Below are 25043 nucleotides of genomic sequence, written 5' to 3'. Positions count from 1 at the left end.
ATATTTAAAAAGCAGTGTTTTAATATGTACATTGACTACAAGGATCCTAATGAGCCCATAATAAAATTTTCTCAAAGCGAGTAAATAGGAATACATACATTAATAATATGGGTTTTAAACCTAATACTATAATAGAGGGTGGTTCACTAAAACTTCTTATAGAATTTATTAAAATATGTATTGGTTGGAAATTTTAGCTAATTTCATATTTTACACTCATTTTCTCAAAATTCGTATACCGACCGAATTTACCACATTCGTGCATTTAATTTATATAATCTTGAATTTTAGTTACTATTCTTGCCCTTATTCTCAAAAACATCAAACATATATTTTTTCATCACAATTCACAAAAAACACACGTGCGGTACGTTATGTTTTAGTGAACCGACCAGTGGTACACTACGATAATCGTACTGTACGGCAGTCGGTTCACTAAAAAATCGTAGCGTACCGCAGTCGGTACACTAAAAATCGTTGTGTACCGCAGTCGGTACAGTAAGATTTTCGTTGTGCTCCGGTACGGTATCACTAAAATATTTTTTAGTGTTTGTGTACCGGTACGGTACATTATCGTAGCGTACCTATCCACCTTGGTACGGTACAGAACGGTACGGTACGATTCCATAGTGTTTATTTTCGAACACTGCTTAAACTGCACTTTAGAAAAACATGTGAGAGAGAAAAGCGCTAGCCGAGTTAAACCTACTTGGGAATTTGATGTCAAATGTCTGTCAAATCGGTTATTGAAATCAAAAGTCAGACATTTTATTTGGTACTGGCGATTTTTGAAAGCTTTTGGAAGCTGAAAAAAATTAAAACATAATATATTGGCTGTGTAGCCCAGACAGCAGCAGAGTAATCTACTGCCAAAGGCCAAAATTTAGTACGATATTTTTTCTAAAAAACATATGTTTTGGGTACAGTATTTACAATATCCTTTTGAGTGTGCTGGTACCCCACGAAATTTTAGTTTTTCGGCGGTCCACATCATATAAATCATAGATCGTGAAAATCCAACCCCTAGAACGGAGAAAACAGCAACTGCAAAAACCAAAAAATGTGCGAAAAATGTTTTTGAAAATATCGCGGATTTAGCCGCATTTTCTGTGGATCGTTTTCTTGTCAATGAAAAAACTGACACATCACTCGCGGTTTTGCGAAAACAGCGGCTTAAAAAATTTAGTGGCATGGGAGCTGTATCCGATTTATCCCAAAAATAGTGTGTGATGCTACATCCACGGTTCTTGATGGATTTGATCGAAATAGGATTAGATCGATGTATTTTTCCACGGTTGGTAGTGAAATCGGATGCGCATAAAAAGTGTATGCACTTTGTGCAAATTATAAGCGTTACACAGATTGTTGCACACTAAACTGCAGACGACGTTACATCTTAGCGGCCAAAGTAAATCCTGGCAAATGTGTACAAATTAAAAGAGAAGAATTCGCCGTATTGATAAACCGCATGCGCATCAAGCGATTTTGAGGATTTCGCGATTTACACGCATTTCGAATGATACAGTTTTATTTGAAGACTAGCAAATTGCCCGCTACTTCGTATGCGGAAAGGATATAAAAACCAAATAAACAATATATAATATGGAAATGGCGAATACTGAAAATTTTATTGTACTTATACCAATTTTAATCAATATTTATTGTTATTTTAGTACTGTTCGTACCGCTTTAGTTCGATTTTCAATAAGATCAGCCGTATCTCACCCTAACATGTTAACAGATAGACCAACATTGTACACCAATACTCACACTAAATCCAAAAAATACAGATTCCAGCACTGTCCCTACACTCAATAGTACGATTTTCCAAAACTACCTGAATCCTTCACTTCACCAGTAACCTTAATTCCAAAAAACAGCATTCCAGCGCTATCGGTGAACTCAAATTGTACCATTTGGTATATTTCGTGGGCATAAGTACGAATTTCAAAAACTACCTACATGTCTCAATCCTACACTCCAATCGTAGTCTTATCAAATTCCAGGATTCCAGATCTATCCGTTCCCCCAAATACGCACTGTACCAAATTTAATACCATGTAGTACTTTTCGTACCCATAAGTACGAATTTCCAAAACTATCTCAATCCTATACTTCAACAATAATCTCAATTTCAAATTTCAGGATTCCAGATTCCAAATCCCAATTGTACCAAATTTAATACTTTTCGATGCCATAAGTACGAATTTCCAAAACTACCACAATCCTACACTCCAACAGAAATCTCAATTCCACATTACAGGATTCTAGGTCTATCCGTTGACCCAAATCCAAATTATACCAAATTTAGTGCTTTTCGTATCCATAAGTACGAATTTCCAAACTACCTCAATCCCACACTTCAACATTAATCTCAGTTACGAATTTAAGGTTTCCAGCTCTATTCGTTCAGCCAAATCCAAACTGTACCAAATTTAGTATTTTTATTACCCTTAAGTAAGAATTTGCAAAACTAACTCCATCTTACACCCCAACAGCAAGCTTAATTCTAAATTTCATTATTCCAGCTCTGTTCGTTCACCCAAATCCAAATTTGGTACTTTTTGTTCCCATAAGTACAAATTTCCAAAACTACTTCCACTTTACACTCCAAATGTAGCCTACGAAGTACGAATTTCAAATTATCTCAATCCCATCCTCTAACATCAATGTTAATTCGAAATTTCAGGGCTACAGCTCTATCCGTACACACTAAATCTAAATTGTACCAAATTTAGTACCACTTAGTATTTTTCGTAACCTTATGTACGAATTTTCTAAACAACTTCCATTCTACAATCCAACAGTAGCCAATCTTATACTCCAGCAGCAATTTTTATTCCAAATTTCAGAAATTCAGCTCTATCCGGTGACCCAAGTCTTAATTGTACCAAATTTATTACTTTTCGTAACCCATTAGTACGAATTTCCAAATTATCTCCATCCCATACTACAACATGAATCTTAATTCAAAATTTCAGGATTCCAGCTCTATCCGTTCAACCTAAATCCAAATTGTATAAAATTTAGTAGCATGTCGCACCCATAAGTACGAATTTTGAAAACTGCTTCCATTCTACTCTCTAATAGCAGCCTTAATTCAATTTTCAGGATTCCAGTTCTATCCGTTCGCCCAAATCGTAATTGTAATAAATTTAGTACCATTTAGTACTTTTCGTACCCATAAGTACGAATTTTCAAAACTACTTCCGTTCTACTCTCCAACAGTAGCCTTAGTTCAAAATTTCAGGATTCCAGCTCCATCCGCTCGCCCAAATCATAATTGTACCAAATTTAGTACCATTTAGTACTTTTCGTACCAATATATACGAGTTTTCAAAACTACTTCCATTCTACCCTCCAACTGCAGCCTTAATTCAAAATTTCAGGATTCCAGCTCTATCCGCTCAACCTAAATCAAAATTGTACTAAATTTAGTCCATTTAGTACTTGTCGTACCCAGAAGTACGAATTTTCAAAACTACTTCCATTCTAATCTCTAACAGCAGCCTTAATTCAAATTTCAGGATTCCAGCTCTATCCGTTCGCCCAAATCGTAATTGTACCAAATTTAGTACCATTTTGTACTTGTCGTGCCCATTAGTACGAATTTTAAAAACTACATCCATTTTTATAAGTACGAATTTTCAAAACTAATTCCATTCTACTAACTAATTCAAATTTCAGGATCCCAGCTCTATCCGTTCGCCCAAATCGTAATTGTTCCAAATTTAATAACAATTAGTATTTTTCGTACCCATAAGTACGAATTTTCAAAACTACTTCCACTCTACCCTTCAACTGTAGCCTTAATTTACAATTTCAGGATTCCAGATCTATCCGTTCAACTTAAATCCAAATTGTACAAAATTTAGTACCATTTAGTACTTGTCGTACCCATAAGTACGAATTTTCAGAACTACTTCCATTCTAATCTCTAACAGCAGCCTTAATTCAAATTTCAGGATTCCAGCTCTATGCGTTCGCCCAAATCTTAATTGTACCAAATTTAGTACCATTTAGTACTTTTCGTTACCAAAAGTACGAATTTTCAATACTACTTCCATTCTAGACGCCAAATGTAGCCCTAATTCAAAATTTCAGGATTCCAGCTCTATCCGTTCAACCTAAATCCAAATTGTACCAAATTTGGTACAAATGTTAAAAACTACATCCATTTTACTCTCCAACAGTAGCTTTAGTTCAAAATTTCAGGATTCCAGCTCTATCCGTTCGCCTAAGTCATAATTGTACCAAATTTAGTACCATTTAGTACTTTTCGTACCCATAAGTACGAATTTTCAAAACTACTTCCATTCTACCCTCCAATTGTAGCCTTAATTCCAAATTTCAGGATTCCAGCTCTATTAGTTCGCCCAAATCATAATTGTACCAAATTTTGTACGATTTAGTACTTTTCGTGCCCATAAGTACAAATTTTCAAAACTACGTCCATTCTACTCTCCAACAGTAGCCCTAATTCAAAATTTCAGGATTCCAGCTCTATCCGTTCAACCTAAATCCAAATTGTACCAAATTTGGTACCATTTAGTACATTTCGTACCCATAAGTACGAATTTTAAAAACTACTTCCATTCTACCCTCCAACTGTAGCCTTAATTCAAAATTTCAGGATTCCAGCTCTATCCGTTCGTCCAAATCATAATTGTACCAAATTTAGTACCATTTAGTACTTTCCGTACCCATTAGTACGAATTTTAAAAACTATATCCTTTTTACTCTCCAACGGTAGCCTTAGTTCAAAATTTCAGGATTCCAGCTCTATCCGTTCGCCCAAATCATAATTGTACCAAATTTAGTACTTTTTAGTACTTTTCGTACCCATAAGTACGAATTTTCAAAACTACTTCCATTTTACTCTCGAACAGTAGCCTTAGTTCAAAATGTCATTATTCCAGCTCTATCCGTTCGCCCAAATCATAATTGCACCAAATTTAGTACTTTTCGTACACATGTGTACACATTTCCAAAACCACCGCCTTGTATCAACACATCTTCTAAACCTTGATTTTTATTCCAAATTTCAAGATTATAGCTCTATCCGTTCACATAATACCAAATGGTACTAAATTTGGTAACTTTTAGTACTTTTCGTACACTTATAGTCCGAATTTCCAAAAACCCTTTGGTATACCTTTCTATCTTTTCATCAGCGACCCTCATTCCAAATTTCAGAATTCTAGCTCTTCGCGTTTGGCTAATACTAATGGTACCATATTTAGTACCTTTTGGTACTTTTCGTACCGTTCTAGTACGAATTTCCAAAAACCAAGCCTTATCTGTCACCTTCGGACCAAGAGTGACCCTCACCCAAAATTTCATGATTCTAGCTTCAGCCGTTTCGTCTGGGCGTTGATGAATCAATCAGTCAGTCAGTCAGTGAATCAGTCACTCTACTCTTTTATTAATATAGATTATACTCCATTCAAAGGAACCCAAAATTTATTTGAACGTTATCCATATCTTTCGCTAGACGTTAGCGTGTACTCGAGAAGTGATTAGAATAAAAAACGTGATTTTTTGCGTGAAATTGAACTGAAATAGAAGAATAACTCCGACCTAATTTTCTTACATTTTCTTCAACTAACTCACAAAAAATTTGAAAAATATTTTCTCTTACAAAAATTGTATAACTTCCTTCAATATATATTTTTTTGTTTTTGCTAAAATGTGCAAACCGCTAAACAGATTTCTATATTTTGGGTTCCATTTGAATCGTCGCGATGTTTAGATTAGAGTTGTATAGTTCATGAACGAACTAGTTCAATTAAACGATTCATTGAAGAGAGCATATGAACTAGATCAGTCGATATAGTTCATTATAGTTCACTGATTCATCAGTCCGTGACCGTACGATTAACGAACGAACGATTCACAATCTAATTCAACATATCGTTTACAAATGCATAAAGTGACGCCGTCGCTGCGTTAAGTGAGGTCTTCGTAATCTAATGAGTTTGTTTACGTTTTGGATCAAGGTACGTGGAATAGCTGTCCGAAAATTAAGATTTCTTTGAAAATATAGATACATAACATATTTCAATATGTCGAATCCATTACCTATCGGATAGAAAAAAGGAAAAAATAAAAAGAAACACACACGCACAATAACAATTTCTACACACACGCAACATACGATTTTGTGCCAGTCAGCTAAATAAGGACATTTTTCTTAAAATAATGCCAATTTAATCTTTCATTATGAATGGAATAAAATTGTGTAAATGTAATAATTTTGTTCTGTAATAATTTTATTCTATTGGTGTGTGTATGCGTTTTCATCAAACGAACGATTAGGAGCCGGTGTACGATTCTGAGACTTATCGATCGCACCATTTTAGCGAAAAGTTTTGAACTTTATTGGGGGAGTCACCAGAAGGGGTGGACCATCTTCGAATTTAAACTAAGTTTGGACAAAATATTTTTGAGTTTTGGACTGAATCGGCTGATTCATTCGAGAGTTATCGTGCGTTCCAGCCACTACCCATGGTGCCATAGCGGTTTTTACAGCTTTCGATTCATTTTCTTAGGAAGTATGGGCTTGCCGCTGAAAAAGCGTCATAATAGAGGCAGCGAATAAAAATTGTTGCAAAAGAATCGAAGCGATTTGAGAGCAGATCTTTCGAAATTTTGTGTGGGATGTTCCCGAAGGAGTGGACCGATAGAGTCTATATTGGAACCTTATCTATGTCTGGTATAAATTTTACGATGTGCAAAATATGGATGAAATCGGTTACTGACTTCGAGAGTTATCGAGCGCAACATTTTAGCGCCAAAACAATCTGGCATCGATTTTTTTACTTCGAGACTTAACCACCCTAGTATATACAATTTGATTGATGTTTCGGACAATTTGCACGATAACTCTCAGTTATCTCCTCGTCGACAACTCTCGAAAGGACTAAATTTCATAATATTTCTTGCAAACATATATTAGATTCGAATATGGACCGTATCGACTATATCAACTTCTTCGGGTACCTCCCAAACAAGAAATTCAACAATTTTCGAAACAGTACAGTGCACAGTGGATCCACTTGTATGGAGAAAGTGGCCAAAAATATTTAGAGTGTAAAAATCAAGACAATGCACCGGTTACAGCTTTGTGCTGCTGCGAAGAGTGTTTTAAGAAACCTCGAGCGTGACATTCTCCCCCTTTCCCCTCTGGAGGGGGTATACGGTAAGAATTGTTTTATGCTGTTAATACAAAATGACACGAACAAAGGTCCTGATTATCTTATGATGCAAAAATTGGCTTGGGGAAACAAAACAATCTCCAAAACAACATAAAATCCAACCAATTTAGCGGATTAAAAAAAAACAACATTTTTGTCTGAAAATTAGTAAAATTTTTAATATAGATCTTATAGCGTTCATCCTGGAAGGCACGTACGGCCAACGGCCATATTCAAAATATCGCGAAACTAATACGTATAGCAAAATATTACAGTGGACTTTGAAGGAGTGTTTTAGCGTGTTGTGGAATCCTAGTTACCTGCATATTTTCTTAGTGTATTTTGTAATGCCAATTCGATCATATACTTAAATTTGACCTAAGGTTTTAGTCATGATGCCCACCAGTGCCCACCTCGATATATTAGCGTATAACTCTGTTATCTGACCACGTACATTAACATAATTGGCATCAGTGGCAAGATGAAGAAATCTTCTTCCAAATTTGTGTTACGTTGGCCGTACATGCCTTCCAGGATTAACGCTATAAGATCTATATTAAAAATTTTACTAATTTTCAGACAAAAATGTTGTTTTTTTTTTAATCCGCTAAATTGGTTGGATTTTATGTTGTTTTGGAGATTGTTTTGTTTCCCCAAGCCAATTTTTGCATCATAAGATAATCAGGACCTTTGTTCATGTCATTTTGTATTAACAGCATAAAACAATTCTTACCGTATACCCCCTCCAGAGGGGAAAGGGGGAGAATGTCACGCTCGAGGTTTCTTAAAACACTCTTCGCAGCAGCACAAAGCTGTAACCGGTGCATTGTCTTGATTTTTACACTCTAAATATTTTTGGCCACTTTCTCCATACAAGTGGATCCACTGTGCACTGTACTGTTTCGAAAATTGTTGAATTTCTTGTTTGGGAGGTACCCGAAGAAGTTGATACAGTCGATACGGTCCATATTCGAATCTAATATATGTTTGCAAGAAATATTATGAAATTTAGTCCTTTCGAGAGTTGTCGACGAGGAGATAACTGAGAGTTATCGTGCAAATTGTCCGAAACATCAATCAAATTGTATATACTAGGGTGGTTAAATCTCGAATTAAAAAAATCGATGCCAGATGGTTTTGGCGCTAAAATGTTGCGCTCGATAACTCTCGAAGTCAGTAACCGATTTCATCCATATTTTGCACATCGTAAAATTTATACCAGACATAGATAAGGTTCCAATATAGACTCTATCGGTCCACTCCTTCGGGAACATCCCACACAAAATATCGAAAGATCTGCTCTCAAATCGCTCCGATTCTTTTGCAACAATTTTTATTCGCTGCCTCTATTATGACGCTTTTCCAGCGGCAAGCCCATACTTCCTAAGAAAATGGATCGAAAGCTGTAAAAACCGCTATGGCACCATGGGTAGTGGCTGGAACGCACGATAACTCTCGAATGAATCAGCCGATTCAGTCCAAAACTCAAAAATATTTTGTCCAAACTTAGTTTAAATTCGAAGATGGTCCACCCCTTCAGGTGACTCCCCCAATAAAGTTCAAAACTTTTCGCTAAAATGGTGCGATCGATAAGTCTCAGAATCGTACACCGGCTCCTAATCGTTCGTTTGATGAAAACGCATACACACCAATAGAATAAAATTATTACAGAACAAAATTATTACATTTACACAATTTTATTCCATTCATAATGAAAGATTAAATTGGCATTATTTTAAGAAAAATGTCCTTATTTAGCTGACTTGCACAAAATCGTATGTTGTGTGTGTGTAGAAATTGTTATTGTGCGTGTGTGTTTCTTTTTATTTTTTCCTTTTTTCTATCCGATAGGTAATGGATTCGACATATTGAAATATGTTATGTATCTATGTTTTCAAAGAAATCTTAATTTTCGGACAGCTATTCCACGTACCTTGATCCAAAACGTAAACAAACTCATTAGATTACGAAGACCTCACTTAACGCAGCGACTGCGTCACTTTAGGCATTTGTAAACGATATGTTGAATTAGATTGTGAATCGTTCGTTCGTTAATCGTACGGTCACGGACTGATGAATCAGTGAACTATAATGAACTATATCGACTGATCTAGTTCATATGCTCTCTTCAATGAATCGTTTAATTGAACTAGTTCGTTCATGAACTATACAACTCTAATCTAAACATCGCGACGATTCAAATGGAACCAAAAATATAGAAATCTGTTTAGCGGTTTGCACATTTTAGCAAAAACAAAAAAAATATATTGAAGGAAGTTATACAATTTTTGTAAGAGAAAATATTTTTCAAATTTTTTGTGAGTTAGTTGAAGAAAATGTAAGAAAATTAGGTCGGAGTTATTCTTCTATTTCAGTTCAATTTCACGCAAAAAATCACGTTTTTTATTCTAATCACTTCTCGAGTACACGCTAACATCTAGCGAAAGATATGGATAACGTTCAAATAAATTTTGGGTTCCTTTGAATGGGGTATAATCTTCAAATAAAACTGTATCATTCGAAATGCGTGTAAATCGCGAAATCCTCAAAATCGCTTGATGCGCATGCGGTTTATCAATACGGCGAATTCTTCTCTTTTAATTTGTACACATTTGCCAGGATTTACTTTGGCCGCTAAGGGGTAGTTTACACTATATGTAAATGTCATATGACATGAAATTTTCCATCGTTATATATTCGGTAATATGTGCAATATTGGAGATTTTCCTTACGCCATTTACTCTGTGCGTCCACACCAGCAAAAATTTAATAAAATTACGTCTCCACATTGCCGGCGTGGGCAGATATGGAATGTTTTTATTTCGTGTCATATGCCATTGATTGATAGTGTAAACTACCTCTAAGATGTAACGTCGTCTGCAGTTTAGTGTGCAACAATCTGTATAACGCTTATAATTTGCACAAAGTGCATACACTTTTTATGCGCATCCGATTTCACTACCAACCGTGGAAAAATACATCGATCTAATCCTATTTCGATCAAATCCATCAAGAACCGTGGATGTAGCATCACACACTATTTTTGGGATAAATCGGATACAGCTCCCATGCCACTAATTTTTTAAACCGCTGTTTTCGCAAAACCGCGATTGATGTGTCAGTTTTTTCATTGAAAAGAAAACGATCCACAGAAAACGCGGCTAAATCCGCGATATTTTCAAAAACATTTTTTGCACATTTTTCGGTTTTTGCAGTTGCTGTTTTCGCCGTTCTAGGGGTTGGATTTTCACGATCTATGATTTGATTTTCATATAATATTGTTGACCTTTGATCAGTATCTTCTTCTTCTATTCGTTTGGCTTGAGGTCATAAATAAAAAACAGACAAATTTTTGTTTTTTATTGTTTGTTTATTTTTCCAATATTTCGACTATCTTCGATAGTCATCATCAGGGAAATATATTGTTGTTTCTTATTTTATGATTCTAACACCTTCTTCCATCCTCTTCTGTTGACAAAATTCTTGTCAACAGAAGAGGATGGAAGAAGGTGTTAGAATCATAAAATAAGAAACAACAATATATTTCCCTGATGATGACTATCGAAGATAGTCGAAATATTGGAAAAATAAACAAACAATAAAAAACAAAAATTTGTCTGTTTTTTATTTATGACCTCAAGCCAAACGAATAGAAGAAGAAGATCTATGATTTATATGATCTGGACCGCCGAAAAACTAAAATATCGTGGGGTACCAGCACACTCAAAAGGATATTGTAAATACTGTACCCAAAAAATATGTTTTTTAGAAAAAATATCGTACTAATTTTTGGCCTTTGGCAGTAGATTACTCTGCTGCTGTCTGGGCTACACAGCCAATATACATATCAAATTATGCGTAATTGCGAGTACTTTAATCCTATTAATTGTTTTTTGAAATACTCGAAAGCGCGTTCCAGTTAAATTAAAAATACGAAAGACACCTAAAATCCGGCTTCAAAATGTCAGCATCCATAAAAGGTGGAAGCAGTGGAAATTTCGAAAAGTGATATATTAGAAGTGTAATCTTCATTTTGTATTCTTCAGAAGAAGAATTTCTTCTACTTTTACTTTGGGCATATGTCCGTCATTTGAACGGTTTAATCAGCAATCAAATAGTAACGTAAAAAACCTCGTTAGCTTCAACGTTTTTTCCTATTTTTATTCATTTACGCGGTCATAACTTCCACGCAAATTAAATTATTTTGCCAAATTTTTGAGCTTTGTTCAAAAACACTAGAATTGATCCAGCAATAGTCATAGTTACTGGTAAATTGCAATAGTTTGCGTTTTATAATAGTGCAAACCTTGGCTTCATGGAAACTAAATTTTTTTTTTTGATATTCACTCATATACCCTCTATTCATATGAAAGGAAAATTATATATTTTTCTGTCGTCTGGATATGGATTGCAACTTTATGTAAAAGGTTACGACCCAATCCTTCGGAAATAGTTGACTTTACCTGTTTGCAATGCTAGGCATTTGCTTAAAATATTATGTAAAGTTTTCAGGCACCTTATTGGAATTCCAAAAATTAAGCCTTTCAATAAGGACCTGTAACATGTACAGTATAACAATCGCCTCTAATTGCAACAGATTTGGTTGATGGTTCGTTTTGACTACGAGTATGTGTTCTTTATTAGAATTCTTTATATACAGTGGCGGCCATATAATTAAGAACGACATCGTATTAAAAAGTATTTGACTTGCTACGTTCCAAATATTTGAATATTTATATGGAACAAAATTTGTAAATAAAGTACACGGTAAGCACTTTCAAATAAAGCTGAAGGTAGTAGACAGGAAATGAAACAATAATATAAGGTCTATACAAAAATTGGAAGAATTCCACACCGAATATAACATTAATTAACATAATGTTTTGAATGCTCGAATTCCACAATAATTTTGTGTATGTACATCAGACATTAGTTTATACAAAAATTGTATTTTCATCCATAAAAATTATTGATTTGACTGGTTTTGATATTAATATGAGCTTCATTGATTAAAAAGTCTTACATAACTATGCCTACCACACCCACAAAGACATTGTGCAATGAAATCTTTCAAAATATTAAGCCTTTAATTTTTGTTCGGTGTACCGTTAGGCCAACTTTTTTTACAAAACGAAATTATTTTTTTATTTCCTGTCTACTATCTGCAGACAACAATCCTGCCGATTTGTAAGGTGGAAATGGCTCATACGAAACTATTTCCCAGACAATTTCCTCGTAAAGGACTCAAAGAAGTGGGATAAAAGCCAATTTAAGGGTAAGTAAGCGCCGACTATGGAACGACAATCACAGGGTATCGTTTAGAGCGTCATCGAGGGAATGAGAGGAAGCCAAAACTGTGGCTTTAGACCCCAAAAATAAAATAAATTCGTCAAATTATGGGCAAATTTTTGAAAACGTTAGGCATGCCCTAATTATCAAACTTAGACGCAATAATATGTACCATTGAAGGACATTTGATACTAAAAATGAATCAAAGTAACCGATTTCTAAAATACATAACGATATATTCACATATTGTGTATGAAAATTACCTTAAAGTAACCTTTCCTTATATCGTTCTTAATTATGTGGCCAGGTCGATTTATGACTATTTTACTAAATCGTGGTTTTTTTTGTATAAACATGTTTTGGCTTTATTTGAAAGTGCTTACCGTGTACTTTATTTACAAATTTTGTTCCATATAAATATTCAAATATTTGGAACGTAGCAAGTCAAATACTTTTTAATACGATGTCGTTCTTAATTATATGGCCGCCACTGTATCTTCCAACATAACATTGACATTATTTGAACAATGTTTTGGGATCAAAGTGTTGTCCATATAGATCTAACATAGAAGTATACAGCATTTAAAATCTAATTTTTAATATAATTTAAATCCAAAACATTTCGCGGAAAGTTAGTGTCCAGGAGTAGTGGTGTAAGATATCGCATAGGGATACGTAAAATCGATTTCGGTTAATCGATTAATCGATTATTAGCCGTAAAATTGCTAAAAATCGTAGTCGGCTATTGACTGTGCGAAAACCGTATAATCGATTATTCTTAATCGACTTTCAGATGACGGAGTGAACTATTATTCATAGTCAACCATTAGTCGTAGTCTAATTATTCGTAGTCGACTATTAATCGTAGTTGACTATTGGGTGTGCTAAAACCGCGTAATCAACGGTACTTTTTTATATACATATAACCATCACGGATCACATCAACATATATTCGATTATAATCGGGTTTCGGCGGTTAACGATTAATCGAAAGTCGACTTTTAGGACACTCTCAAATAATCGACTAACCGAAAATCGAGTTTTAAGTTTTTCACGAAAACCGAATAATCGAAAAACCGATTATTGCATTTCATTGCGTATCCCTAATATCGCATGATCATCCCCTTCATACTATTCCTTTCACTTGTTTTGGCTTATTTGTTTCCTGCAAGTCTTCTGCTAGAAGTCCGCTGGTTTTTTCATCTTGTGGTCTTCTATGAGAAATCCTACTGATCATCAATATGAAGACCAACATGTTTTCTACAGAAGTCCTAAGATCTCCTAAGAGGAAAAAAAACTGGACTCCAAAGAAGCGATTAGAACAATTTTTATATGAAAAGACCTTGGTCTGCCTATGTTTTGGCTGGTGTTCACAGTAAATCTGGAATATTTTGATATAATTTTTCATTTCATTCGTTTGGGTACAATTTCACAATTGGTGGGCTTATGTTAAGTACTACAAACATTTGGATTGGATCCAGTTTAAGGCCTGGTCTTGAATTACTTATCCCCATGTAGTATTTATGATCCGGATTACACATAAATATACAAGTTTTGTCATTTGCATTAAACAATCCGAAGAAGATTTTGTTGTCATATCCCACATTATTGAACAAAGTTTCTACTTCAGAACCTCTCATACAAGCGTTAACATTTTGATAACGTATGCAGAGAAACGCTATTACATCATTGTGATCTCTTCTTGCATGTTAAATTATCGACATTTCCTTTGTTCGCCGTCCACCATCTATCTGTGAAATCAGTATAGAGCTTTAAGGTAGGTTATTCAAATTTAACCGGAATTTTTATTCAATCTAATTTTAAAATTATGATCTGAGGTTATGTAACCTTACATATATTTTGGTAAAACCGACTAAAACTTTCTAACCTGTTTCTGTTGCTACTTTTCGATGTAAGATACAGCAGAATCATTATGGAACAAACATTAAAAATATAAGTATGTATGGTCCAAGTATAGGAAAAAGGTAAAAATTGTGCATGTTTTATAAATTTTCAGTGGTATATGAAATTACCTCAGGGTCGACTCCGGAGTCGGAGTCGTGAAAAAAACTGGCCTGGAGTCGGAGTCGAAAGAAAAATGGCTCGACTTCGCAGCCCTTATTACAACAATGGCATTTTCTGAAGAGTTATATACTACATCCGCCCTGTCGGGAAGCATGGCTGAATGCTAACGGACGCGTCCACGGGTTGCGGATAGTGGAAAGCCCAGTATATATATTGGGTGGCTGCGAATTAAATAAGCAGTCGCGGACAGCTCAGCGACTATGGGGGGAGAGTCTCGGAGGCTATAAACGCCACAAATTCCCGAGTTTGCCAGAGATCCCTGTAGTGACATGGCGACTAATTGGCGCCGGAGTGAAAAGCCAATAAATAAAATTAAAGCTAGAATGGTGGCTTAAAGGTGGCAGCCCCACTACCATTCTAGGGTACAGTGGACCAATTACCCACTTACCTGAAACTTAATACAAGGAATGAAATAACAACTCCCGTAACGTTGACGAACTTTGGCACACGGAAAAGGACACGAATAGGAACTTGGAATGTAAGAACACTAAGCGATTCCACAAAGCTTGCGCAGGTTGTATCCCAAATGGAAATATTTGACATCGGAATCCTAGGGATAAGTGAAATGCGATGGATTCAAAATGGGGAGTTTATAACAGCAAACGGAAGCCTTGTTTTGTACAGTGGCAAAGAAGAAAGACGGGAGAATGGAGTCGGAATTATACTCTCAAAAGGAATTAAAAATATGTACATTAATATCTTGGAATGCGATCAGTGATAGGATATTGACGGCAAGCCTCAATACTGCAGTGAGGAAATGTGTTACAATTGTTCAATGTTATGCCCCAACAGAAGACGCTGAGAGTATAAATAAAGACGAGTTCTACGAACAATTGACCGCTACTATAGCGAAAGTCCCTAGTCAGGACATGTTACTAGTCATTGCCGACTTCTGTGCCAAAATTGGCTCTGAAAACACAGGAATAACACAATTAATGGGCAAACACGGTATGGGAATAAAAAAGAATGATAATGGAGAGCGTTTTATCGCGATGTGCCAAGCTTTCAACCTCGTCATAGGGGGTTCGCTATTTCCGCACAAGGAAATCCACAAATATACTTGGACTTCGCCAGATTGAAACACGAAAAACCAAATAGATCAAATTTGTATCCGGAAGCAATGGAGAAGCTCCTTAACGGACGTCCGTACAAAACGAAGCGCAGATATACACAGCGACCACGAACTGGTCATAGCCCATATCCGACTAAAGTTGAAGAGACACCATAGAAGAAACAATGCACAGGGAGTAAGAAAACGTTTTGAGGTCCAAAAACTTACAAACCCCAATAAGAGAGAAGAACTGAGACAAGAAATAAATGATAACTTTTTGCCAAATAACAGCTATTCATGGGAAACTACATGTAATGTTCTAAGAAACATAGCAGAGGATAAAATTGGATATGTCAGTAACCGAGAAAGAAAAACCTGGATATCCGACAATACCTGGAGCTTGATCCAAGAAAGAAATCGCTTAAAATCACTATCATTAAATAAACGCAATATACTGCCTACATATCAACACGTTGCAGAGCAAGTGAAACGGTCAGCACGTACCGACAAGAGGAAATACCTAGACGAAATGGCAAAAGATGCGGAACATGCAGCAGGCACAACATGCGCAAACTATACCAAATAATTGGCCAAATATCTAACCAATCACTCAACAGGAATAGGGGGATCAAGGATACAAGCGGCGATATAATATCTAATGTTGACTTGCAAGCTGAAAGGTGGAAGCAACAAGCATTAGCAAATAATTTGATTTGTTTTTGTTTTGCAGCATGCGTGCATACAACCTTACTAACACACTGTCGAAAGATGCTAATATTCAGAATTTTGTGTGCCCTCTTCTTGGGCGGCTATGATTTGGACCCCATCGCAGTTGTATCGACCAATCGAATACTCTCCGAATACTTATCGAGCAATCCATCGAATGGCATTCGCCCCTATACCTAGTGTTCATTGACTTCACGAAAGCCTTCGATTCGGTGAAACGCAGCGCAATATGGAATGCTTTGCAAAATAATGGAGTCCCACAAAAAAATAATAAATATTATAAAAGCTATGTACGCGAATGTATCACTCAAAGTTCGACACAACAATATACAGCGATACGTTCACTACAAACATCGGAGTGAAACAGGGTTGGCCTCTATCCCCACTGCTGTTTGCGTTAGTGCTTGATACCGTTATGTTCGAAGTGTGCAAGAGAAAAAGAGGAATTATGTGGGGATTTCACCGCCATCTTGAAGACTTAGACTTTGCAGACGATATATGCCTAATATCCCATAAGCATAGCGATATGCAAAGTAAAATCAACGACCTAACAATCCTCTGCAAACGTATCGGCCTTGAAGTCAACATTAATAAGACTAAGGTCATGCAAATAAATAGCAACGTCACCCTCAATGTTAATATAGATAATGTAGATATTGATTTTGTGGAACAATTTTACTATCTAGGATGTATTATGTCATCCCAAGGAGGAGTAGATGACGACTTGAATTTAAGCTGGGCAATGCTAGAACAGCCTTTGGACGACTGAACAAAATATGGAGATCTCCGCAAATATCCAACCATACCAAGCTGCGTATATTCAATGCCTGCGTCAAAACAACATTATTATACGGCAGTGAAACAAACGCAAATCAATAAATTTCTGCGAATAATTTGGCGTATATTCTGGCCTAACACAATATCAAACAACGAGTTCTGGAGAAAGTCGAACAAAATACCTATTGACAAACAACTACTGAAACGAAAGTGGAGCTGGGTGGGCCATACTCTTCGTAAAACCCCGACAGCATCGCAAGGTATGCCTTGGAATGAAACCCACAAGGCAACAGAAGACGTGGACGTCCGAAGAATACTAACAACGGACATCGCAAAAATAAACCTGTCGTTTAATGAAATAAAAATGATTTGTCATGACAAAGTAAAATGGAGTAAAGATACCCTATGTTCCCAAGTGGAATAAATAAAGAAAAACAAGTAAAAAAGCATTAAGTTCGGCCGGGCCGAACTTTTCATACCCTCCACCATAAAATATTCATTCCTGTCCCCAACTTTAAGTGAGTACGTTCAAATGTCAGATAATGTACATAAAATGCTTCATTCGGAAGGCCCTTTTTTATGGTGCCTATATCTAACTGTTGACAATTTTTGGTGGGCTAGAAATTGGGAGGTACCGTTATATAGGGATTATAATAAAACATGGGCCTATGTTGATAGTTTTTGATGGGAGCCTTTAATGTTAAATAACTCCTACTTCGGTTAAAAAATTTAGCTAGAATCCTCAAAATATCGAAAATCGGTTATGTGGGAACTTCAAATGTCATTAACGGCTAGTTCGGAGGTATCTGGGCTATACGAAAATATGAACTTAAATGAACAATTTTTGTTGCAAAATTTTTGTTGACTTTTAAATTTCAAATTGCAGAAAGTTCGTCCAAAAAATAAAGCTAAGGTACGGAAAATCGGGAGGTTTGTTTTGGGGCTATACAAAAACATGGACCTACGTTCGGTTAAACATTTTAAGTAAAATCCTCAAAGTACCGAAAATCGGGAAGTATCGTTATATTGGGGCTATGTTGAAAATTGTTGATGCAGATGTGTGGTGACCACTACAACGTTCAAATGTCAAATTACAGTTAGTTCTGTTAAAAATTGTAGCTAAAATTGCCAAATTACTGAAAATTTGGAGGTACCGTTACATGGGAGCTATATCCGAACATAAACCTATGTTGACAATTTTTGATGGAGAGGTGTTGTGACCACTAAGAACTTCAAATGTCAAATTACTGCTAGATCGGTTTAATATTGTAGCTAAAATCATAAAATTACTGAAAATCGGGAGGTACCGTTATATGGGGGCTTTCTTGACAATTTTTGGTGGAGAGGTGTGGTGACCACTAAGAATTCCAAATGTTCAAATTACAGTTAATTCGGTTAAAACTTGTTGGTAAAATTCTCAAAATACCTGAAATCGGGCGGTAACGTTATATGGGGGCTATTCCAAAACGTGGACCTATGTCCACTAGTTATATAAGTTTATTGAAATTTAAGAACCCTAATTACAGTTAATTCGGTTAAAACTTGTTGGTAAAATTCTCAAAATACCTGAAATCGGGCGGTAACGTTATATGGGGGCTATTCCAAAACATGAACCTATGTCCACTAGTTATATAAGTTTATTGAAATTTAAGAACCCTAAATGTCAATTGATAGCTAAATCGGTCTAAAAATGTAGATAAAAACGTCAAAATGCCGTAAATCGGGGGGTACCAAAACGTGGACCTATGTCCACAAGTTTCGTCACATAAGCTAAATCGGTCTGAAAATGTAGCTAAAACCGTCAAAATACAGTAAATCGGGGGGTACCGTTATATGGGGGCTAAACCAAAACTTGGACCTATGTCCACAACTTTCGTTATATATATTTATTGACACTTAAGAACCCTAAATGTCAAATTATAGCCAAATCGGTCTGAAAATGTAGCTAAAAACGTCAAAATACCGTAAATCGGGGGGTACCGTTATATGGGGGCTATACCAAAACGTGGACCGATATAGCCCATCATCGAACTTGACCTGCCTGCAAACAAAAGACGCATTTTCCCAAAATTTCAGCGTCCTATCTCCATTTTTGTGGATGCTAGAGTGATTACCACAGACGGACGGACGGACGGACGTGCTTAGATCGACTTAAAATTTTACCCTGATCAAGAATATATATGGGGAATTCCAAGTGAAATCGGACAGTTCGGAGAAAACTAATTTTTGATTTCAATTGTTTTTGGTTCAATTTATGCTCCTAGCCAACAGAACATTTTAGTATATTTTAAAATTATTTTTTGACCACCGGTACAGAGATATCGCCTATTGAAATTATCGCATTTTTAAAGAACTATGTTCAAATAAATACTCATAACTTCTTTAATATTGGTCCAAATGGGACCATCTTTTTTTGATTTGTTTGTTTTTTTATCAGCTATCGAAAGAAATATTTAAAAGAAAAATGCACAGTGGGCTTCAATGCAATTTTCGGGATTTAATATTTAAAATCAATTTTTAAACATGATTGCACCCTTCGATTTTTTCAAACAAATTATATGTTAAACTACGTTCAATTACAAAAATTTTAAGCCCTATATGATAATGGGATTCGGACGATTACTATTTTTTCTGATTTTTTTAAAATTTGTCAATACAATTTTTCCTTTATACCTTTGTCCAAAATTTATTATTTTATTAAAAAAGTTAAAAGTTTCATTTATAAATATTTGTTTTGATTTTATATTTATGAATTTATCTCAAACATCTTAAAAACTGCGTCGTTTTTCGATTTTGAAAATGCATCAGCGAAAATTCCATTTATGTCCACTGTGGATTTTTTCTATTTTTTTATGATAAATATATAATATATAGTGATAAATATGTACTCTTAGCTTCAAAAATACAGGAAATACAAATTTTGGACAAAGGTATTAAGGAAAAATTGTATTGACAAATTTTAAAAAATTCAGAAAAAATAGTAATCGTCCGAATCCCATTACCACATAGGGCTTAAAATTTTTGTAATTGAACGTAGTTTAACATATAATTTGTTTGAAAAAATCGAAGGGTGCAATCATGTTTAAAAATTGATTTTAAATATTAAATCCCGAAAATTGCATTGAAGCCCACTGTGCAATTTTCTTTTATATATTTCTTTCGATAGCTGATAAAAAAACAAACAAATCAAAAAAAAGATGGTCCCATTTGGACAAATATTAAAGAAATTATGAGTATTTCTTTGCATGTAGTTTTTACAGAATTTGAATTTTTCAAGGCGCGATATCTCTGGAACCGTTAGTCAAAAAAAATTTGAAAATATACTAAAATGTTTTGTTAATCAGCAGCATCACCACAGCAAAAAATAAAGCAAATCAAAAACCTCATCTTGAAAAAGTGTCCGATTTCACTCAGAAATCCCCATATACTTTATAGGGTCGCAAATGAGTATTTCAATGCGTTACAAACGGAAAAACAAACTTAATATACCCTCCATACTATGGTGGAGGGTATAAAAATATACTACATACCAGTGCATATTTTTTCAAAAGAAAAATTTAATAGTTTTGGAGATATGGATGGTATGGTTTGATATATTTTAAATATGAGGCAATAACTGTAGTTTTTCTCTAAATACTTCATTCTTGCCTTTTTATACAAAATTGCTTGAAAGGTCAGAAAAAGATTCCCATTGGTTTCAGAGATATAGACCCGATTTGTCTTAAAAAGACAATATTTAACCAACCATGTTTAGATGGGACCATAAAATCCAAGCTGGATCTGACACAGCAAAACCAAACTAGGGTTTTTGTCGTTTGGGTCTGTATTTTAAAAAAATTGTCAGTTCAAATTGTTTACACCAAGGCATATTTATACAAGGTAGAAGTGACAATCAGCTGTATTCTTACTTTTTTTGTAAATTTAGTTTTCAAAATGTAATAGGGTCTACTCATGAAACTTGAAACTTCGAAATTTGCTACCATAAAATTCTTCTTTTCACCGTAAAAGTGTAATAACAATGACCTACGACATTTCCAAATGCTTATATTTACATTTTGATTCAAATTTGTTCTATTTTAGAGGATTTTCAAAATGTATTTATGTTTTTCCTGAACAAATTTTTGGAACGACCCTATTATTCAATAACTACCTTTGACAATTAATTTTCAATAACAACAATGTTGTTTTTGTAAATTTGTTAGTTTTTGTAACTCATGCATTTACCTTATATGAATATGCCTTGGTTTACACAAGATTACCTTAAAAATGTTGCACAGTGTATGCATATTTTTTTAAAATAAACAAAATAACAAAAATATTTTTATTTGAAAATCTATTTTCATTTCTTTCCATTAAAACAACAACAACAATATGAAGCTCATTCCAGAGCAAAAAACAAAAATTCACATCAAATATTCTATTCAAAATTGCTCTCCCGGTTAGTTGCTAAAACAGGGCCAGTGTGTTCGATTGAATATTAGCTAAAGTACTCTTCATAAAATGGCATCAACAAATTTCAAAATTAGTGAACAAATATTTTCATCTTGTGATATACTAATAAAAATATTCAAATTGTTAAAGCTGCACGATCAACTAAAGCTGGCACAAGTCAATGACACATTGCGTAGTGTTTATTGGGAATATGTGTGCCCTGAAAAATACACAACAATGAAAATCAACAAAGTGGATGGCAAATATTTTGTATCGAATATGGATAACAAAAATCGCATACAAATTTCAACGCCAGAAGAATTTATGGATTTTCTACAATTGTATGCTGAAAATGTGCGCGATTTATCCACAAGGGTTCCACTACCGCTTGAACTTTTTAGAAATGTCAAAAAACTGTTTTATATGCCAGATGGAGATATTGGAACTTTAATCAAAATTGCTGATAATATGCCAAATTTAGAAGATCTTGAAGTGTCCACAGGCGAAAATGTCATTGATCAGTTTCTAAGATTGGTAAAATTGAAAAAGTTAACCATCTATGGGGGAAGAGATGAGAAAATAAAATACAAGCACTTTAAGAAACTTGTTAGTCAGCTGCCTCTGGAATATTTAGAATTTAATTATTCCATATTATTGGAATCAGATGACGAAGATGATGATGATGCCGTAGGGAACAATGTTAGTTCCTCATTGTCATTAAGTGTTTATTACTTCGAAAACTTTGTAAAAGTTTGTGGGCTATTGAAGATTATTGAAAACTTACGATTTTTGACTATAGATTTCCGGTATGAACATCTTACAAATCAACTATGGATGGAACTGTTGCAAACCTTTAAACAACTTACTTATTTGAAAATATCCAAAGCCGTTTTCAATGAAATTTCCAAGTTTGTCTTACCATCAAATCTTACAACATTTTATATAGAATATTCTAAAGGACTGACACATCAAAATCTAAAAGAAGTTCTGGAAAACACTCCCCAGCTTACTGAATTCAGATCCATGGGAACATCTTACCAAAGCAAACAAGAAAGAGAATCAACAATTCAAATTTCCCCTTTGATTGAATACTTACATGTGGAAAATCTTGACAACTGTGCCTTCCAAGCACTATCCGAACATGGAAGCCGTTCGGCATTAAAAAACGTTACCCTTTATGTGACAAATCATTTTAATTTGACTAGCCGTCTTCGATTTAGGGGTCCCAATTTACCTACCTACGACATGGCATTGAATAATTTGCTTCAATTCCAGAAGTTACAAACATTAACAATTAGACTGCGTTTGCCGAGTCAATGGTCTTTAGAGCTGGCAAACCATCGATATTCCCAACATTAGATATTTTCGATATAATATTTTAAAAAATCGATTGCTATCGATATTATCGTTAATTTGTCACCAATAATTTGGAAATGTAAATGGCGGAAATGTCTACGCTTTTGTTGATATTTTGCACAAATACTTCACAGAAATCGAAAAGGAAAAAAAAACAATTGCTTTTATTTAATAAAAATACATTTTACTTTTTCGAAAAATGTGTACGTGTGACTACCAACTTACTTTCTTACATCCACAAAACCGAAAAGACGCGAATTTCTATTAATTTCAACGAATTTTAGATTAGGGATTTTTAATCCGATAATATCGATAGACAAAACTATCTATCGATATTGTATTTTTAAACAATAATCGATATTATCGATAGTGCCATCGATTTTTTGCCAGCTCTAATGGTCTTACCTGTTTGCTGTTTTACAAAAATTGCCACTACTGCAACAACTAACCATAAGGTTGCAAGAACAAGGAGGAGAAATTCCAACTCTTCCCGCAGCTATCACAACAGATGTTAGAGAACTTAATATTTACTATATAACTAGAGCTGAATGGTCACCGGATTTTTGGTACGATATGTTCTCTAATAATCCTCAGATGAAGTTACAAATGTCAATATATCTCCATGAGAAAGATATGTTACAAAGACTTTTGGAGAAGAAAAATTTCCCCCAATATCTTCGAACAATAGAAATTGCCGGTTTTACTGTCGGTAAGTATTTATTGGACAAGGCTTAACATTTTGAGAAAAAAATAATAATTCAACTACAAAAAAATCAACCTTTGCAAATAAGATGGACAAAAAATGTCTAAACAAGTAAGTCAGCTGTGCCGACGGAATTATACCCTCAGCCTCGGTCCTAAAAAAGCAAACACATTACTTTTAAGGTCTATAGGGTTTTTTGACTTTTTGGGCCAATTCCTCAAGAAGTATGGATTTGCTTCCGAAAAATTCAACTGTTTCAACTGGGTCGCATACAAAACATGTTGGCAAAAAATTAAAAACGAGTTACCCGAATAAGTAGTCCGCTCTAGTCGATATTCGGACATTATACGAGGCTATAAGAAATAATACAAAGTTTGGACCAAGTCGTCCTCTCCCTTCGAGGGTTATCTTACGTACTAACCAATTTAATTGGTATCCGCAGACTTTTTGGAGATTTTTGGCCATTACCACAGGAAATATGGACTTGCCTACGAAAAAAATTGCGCCATCGTAACAGGGCCAGCAAGAAGAACTTTTTGGAAAAAAAATCAAAACGATCCGAGACGAGCTGTTAAACCGCACATTTTCCAAATTTTGTGTGGGAGATACCTAAAGGACGCGACCGACATAGTCCATATTCAAACCTGGTACATGATTAGATGAAATAATACGATGTGCAAAGTCTTGGCCAATCAGCAACTCCCTGCGAGACTTACGGATTTGCCATTTTAGTTGGTGCCGCCAACGATTCTTGCAGCTTTTAGTTCATTATCTCAGGAAGTATGGACTTGCCGAAAAAAATTTACCATCGTAAAGAAGACCGCAAAGACTGAAAAAAAAAAATTATCCGAGAGGAGCTTTTAAACTTCACATTTTCTGAATTTTGTGTGGGTCACTGTGTCTTGCTTACGAATCACATTATATTTATGTAATCAGAACCAAAAGAACTCCCTCATAAGGAGTTGTGAATTATTCAACCAGTCTATGGTCACCGCAGGGTTTCTTAGAATTTTTGGGGCCATTATGTCAGGAAGCATGGACTTGACCACGAAAAACATTATATCGCTGTATAAGCCTATTTTCGATAAAAAATTTAAAACGATCCTCTTAAACTGCACTTTAGAAAAACATGTGAGAGAGGTGTGGAACAGCGCTAGCCGATTTAGACCTACTTCGGAATTTGATGTCAAATGTCTGTCAAATCGGTTACTCAATTCAAAAGTCAGACAATTTATTTGGTACTGGCGATTTTTGAAAGCTTTTGGAAGCTGAAAAAAATTAAAACGTCCCCACTGTACTGTTTCGAAAATTGTTGAATTTCTTGTTTGGGAGGTACCCAAAGGAGTTGATATAGTCGATACGGTCCATATTCGAATCTAATCTATGTCTGGAAGAAATATTATGAAATTTAGTCCTTTCGAGAGTTGTC

At 35.0% G+C, this 25043-nt stretch overlaps 1 protein-coding gene across 2 annotated transcripts in view; it reads left to right on the top strand.

Annotated features, from left to right (window-relative positions):
* LOC141402415 (uncharacterized) overlaps window positions 1–25043 on the top strand; it is a 49458-nt gene that overhangs the window by 6534 nt on the left and 17881 nt on the right. The window contains exon 1 of one of the 2 annotated variants that reach the window (XR_012412625.1): window positions 23320–23620. The exons of the other annotated variant lie outside the window; for it this stretch is intronic. The gene's annotated coding sequence lies outside the window, so the exon portion shown is untranslated. Of the gene's footprint in view, window positions 1–23319; window positions 23621–25043 lie in introns of those variants that run through there. 2 annotated transcript variants of the gene reach the window in all.

This window comes from Musca autumnalis, unplaced genomic scaffold (genome assembly GCF_047663935.1).
Source record: "Musca autumnalis isolate F117 unplaced genomic scaffold, ASM4766393v1 scaffold_4, whole genome shotgun sequence".
NCBI classification, from domain to species: Eukaryota; Metazoa; Arthropoda; class Insecta; order Diptera; family Muscidae; genus Musca; species Musca autumnalis.
This window is presented reverse-complemented; position numbering and strand designations above follow the sequence as displayed.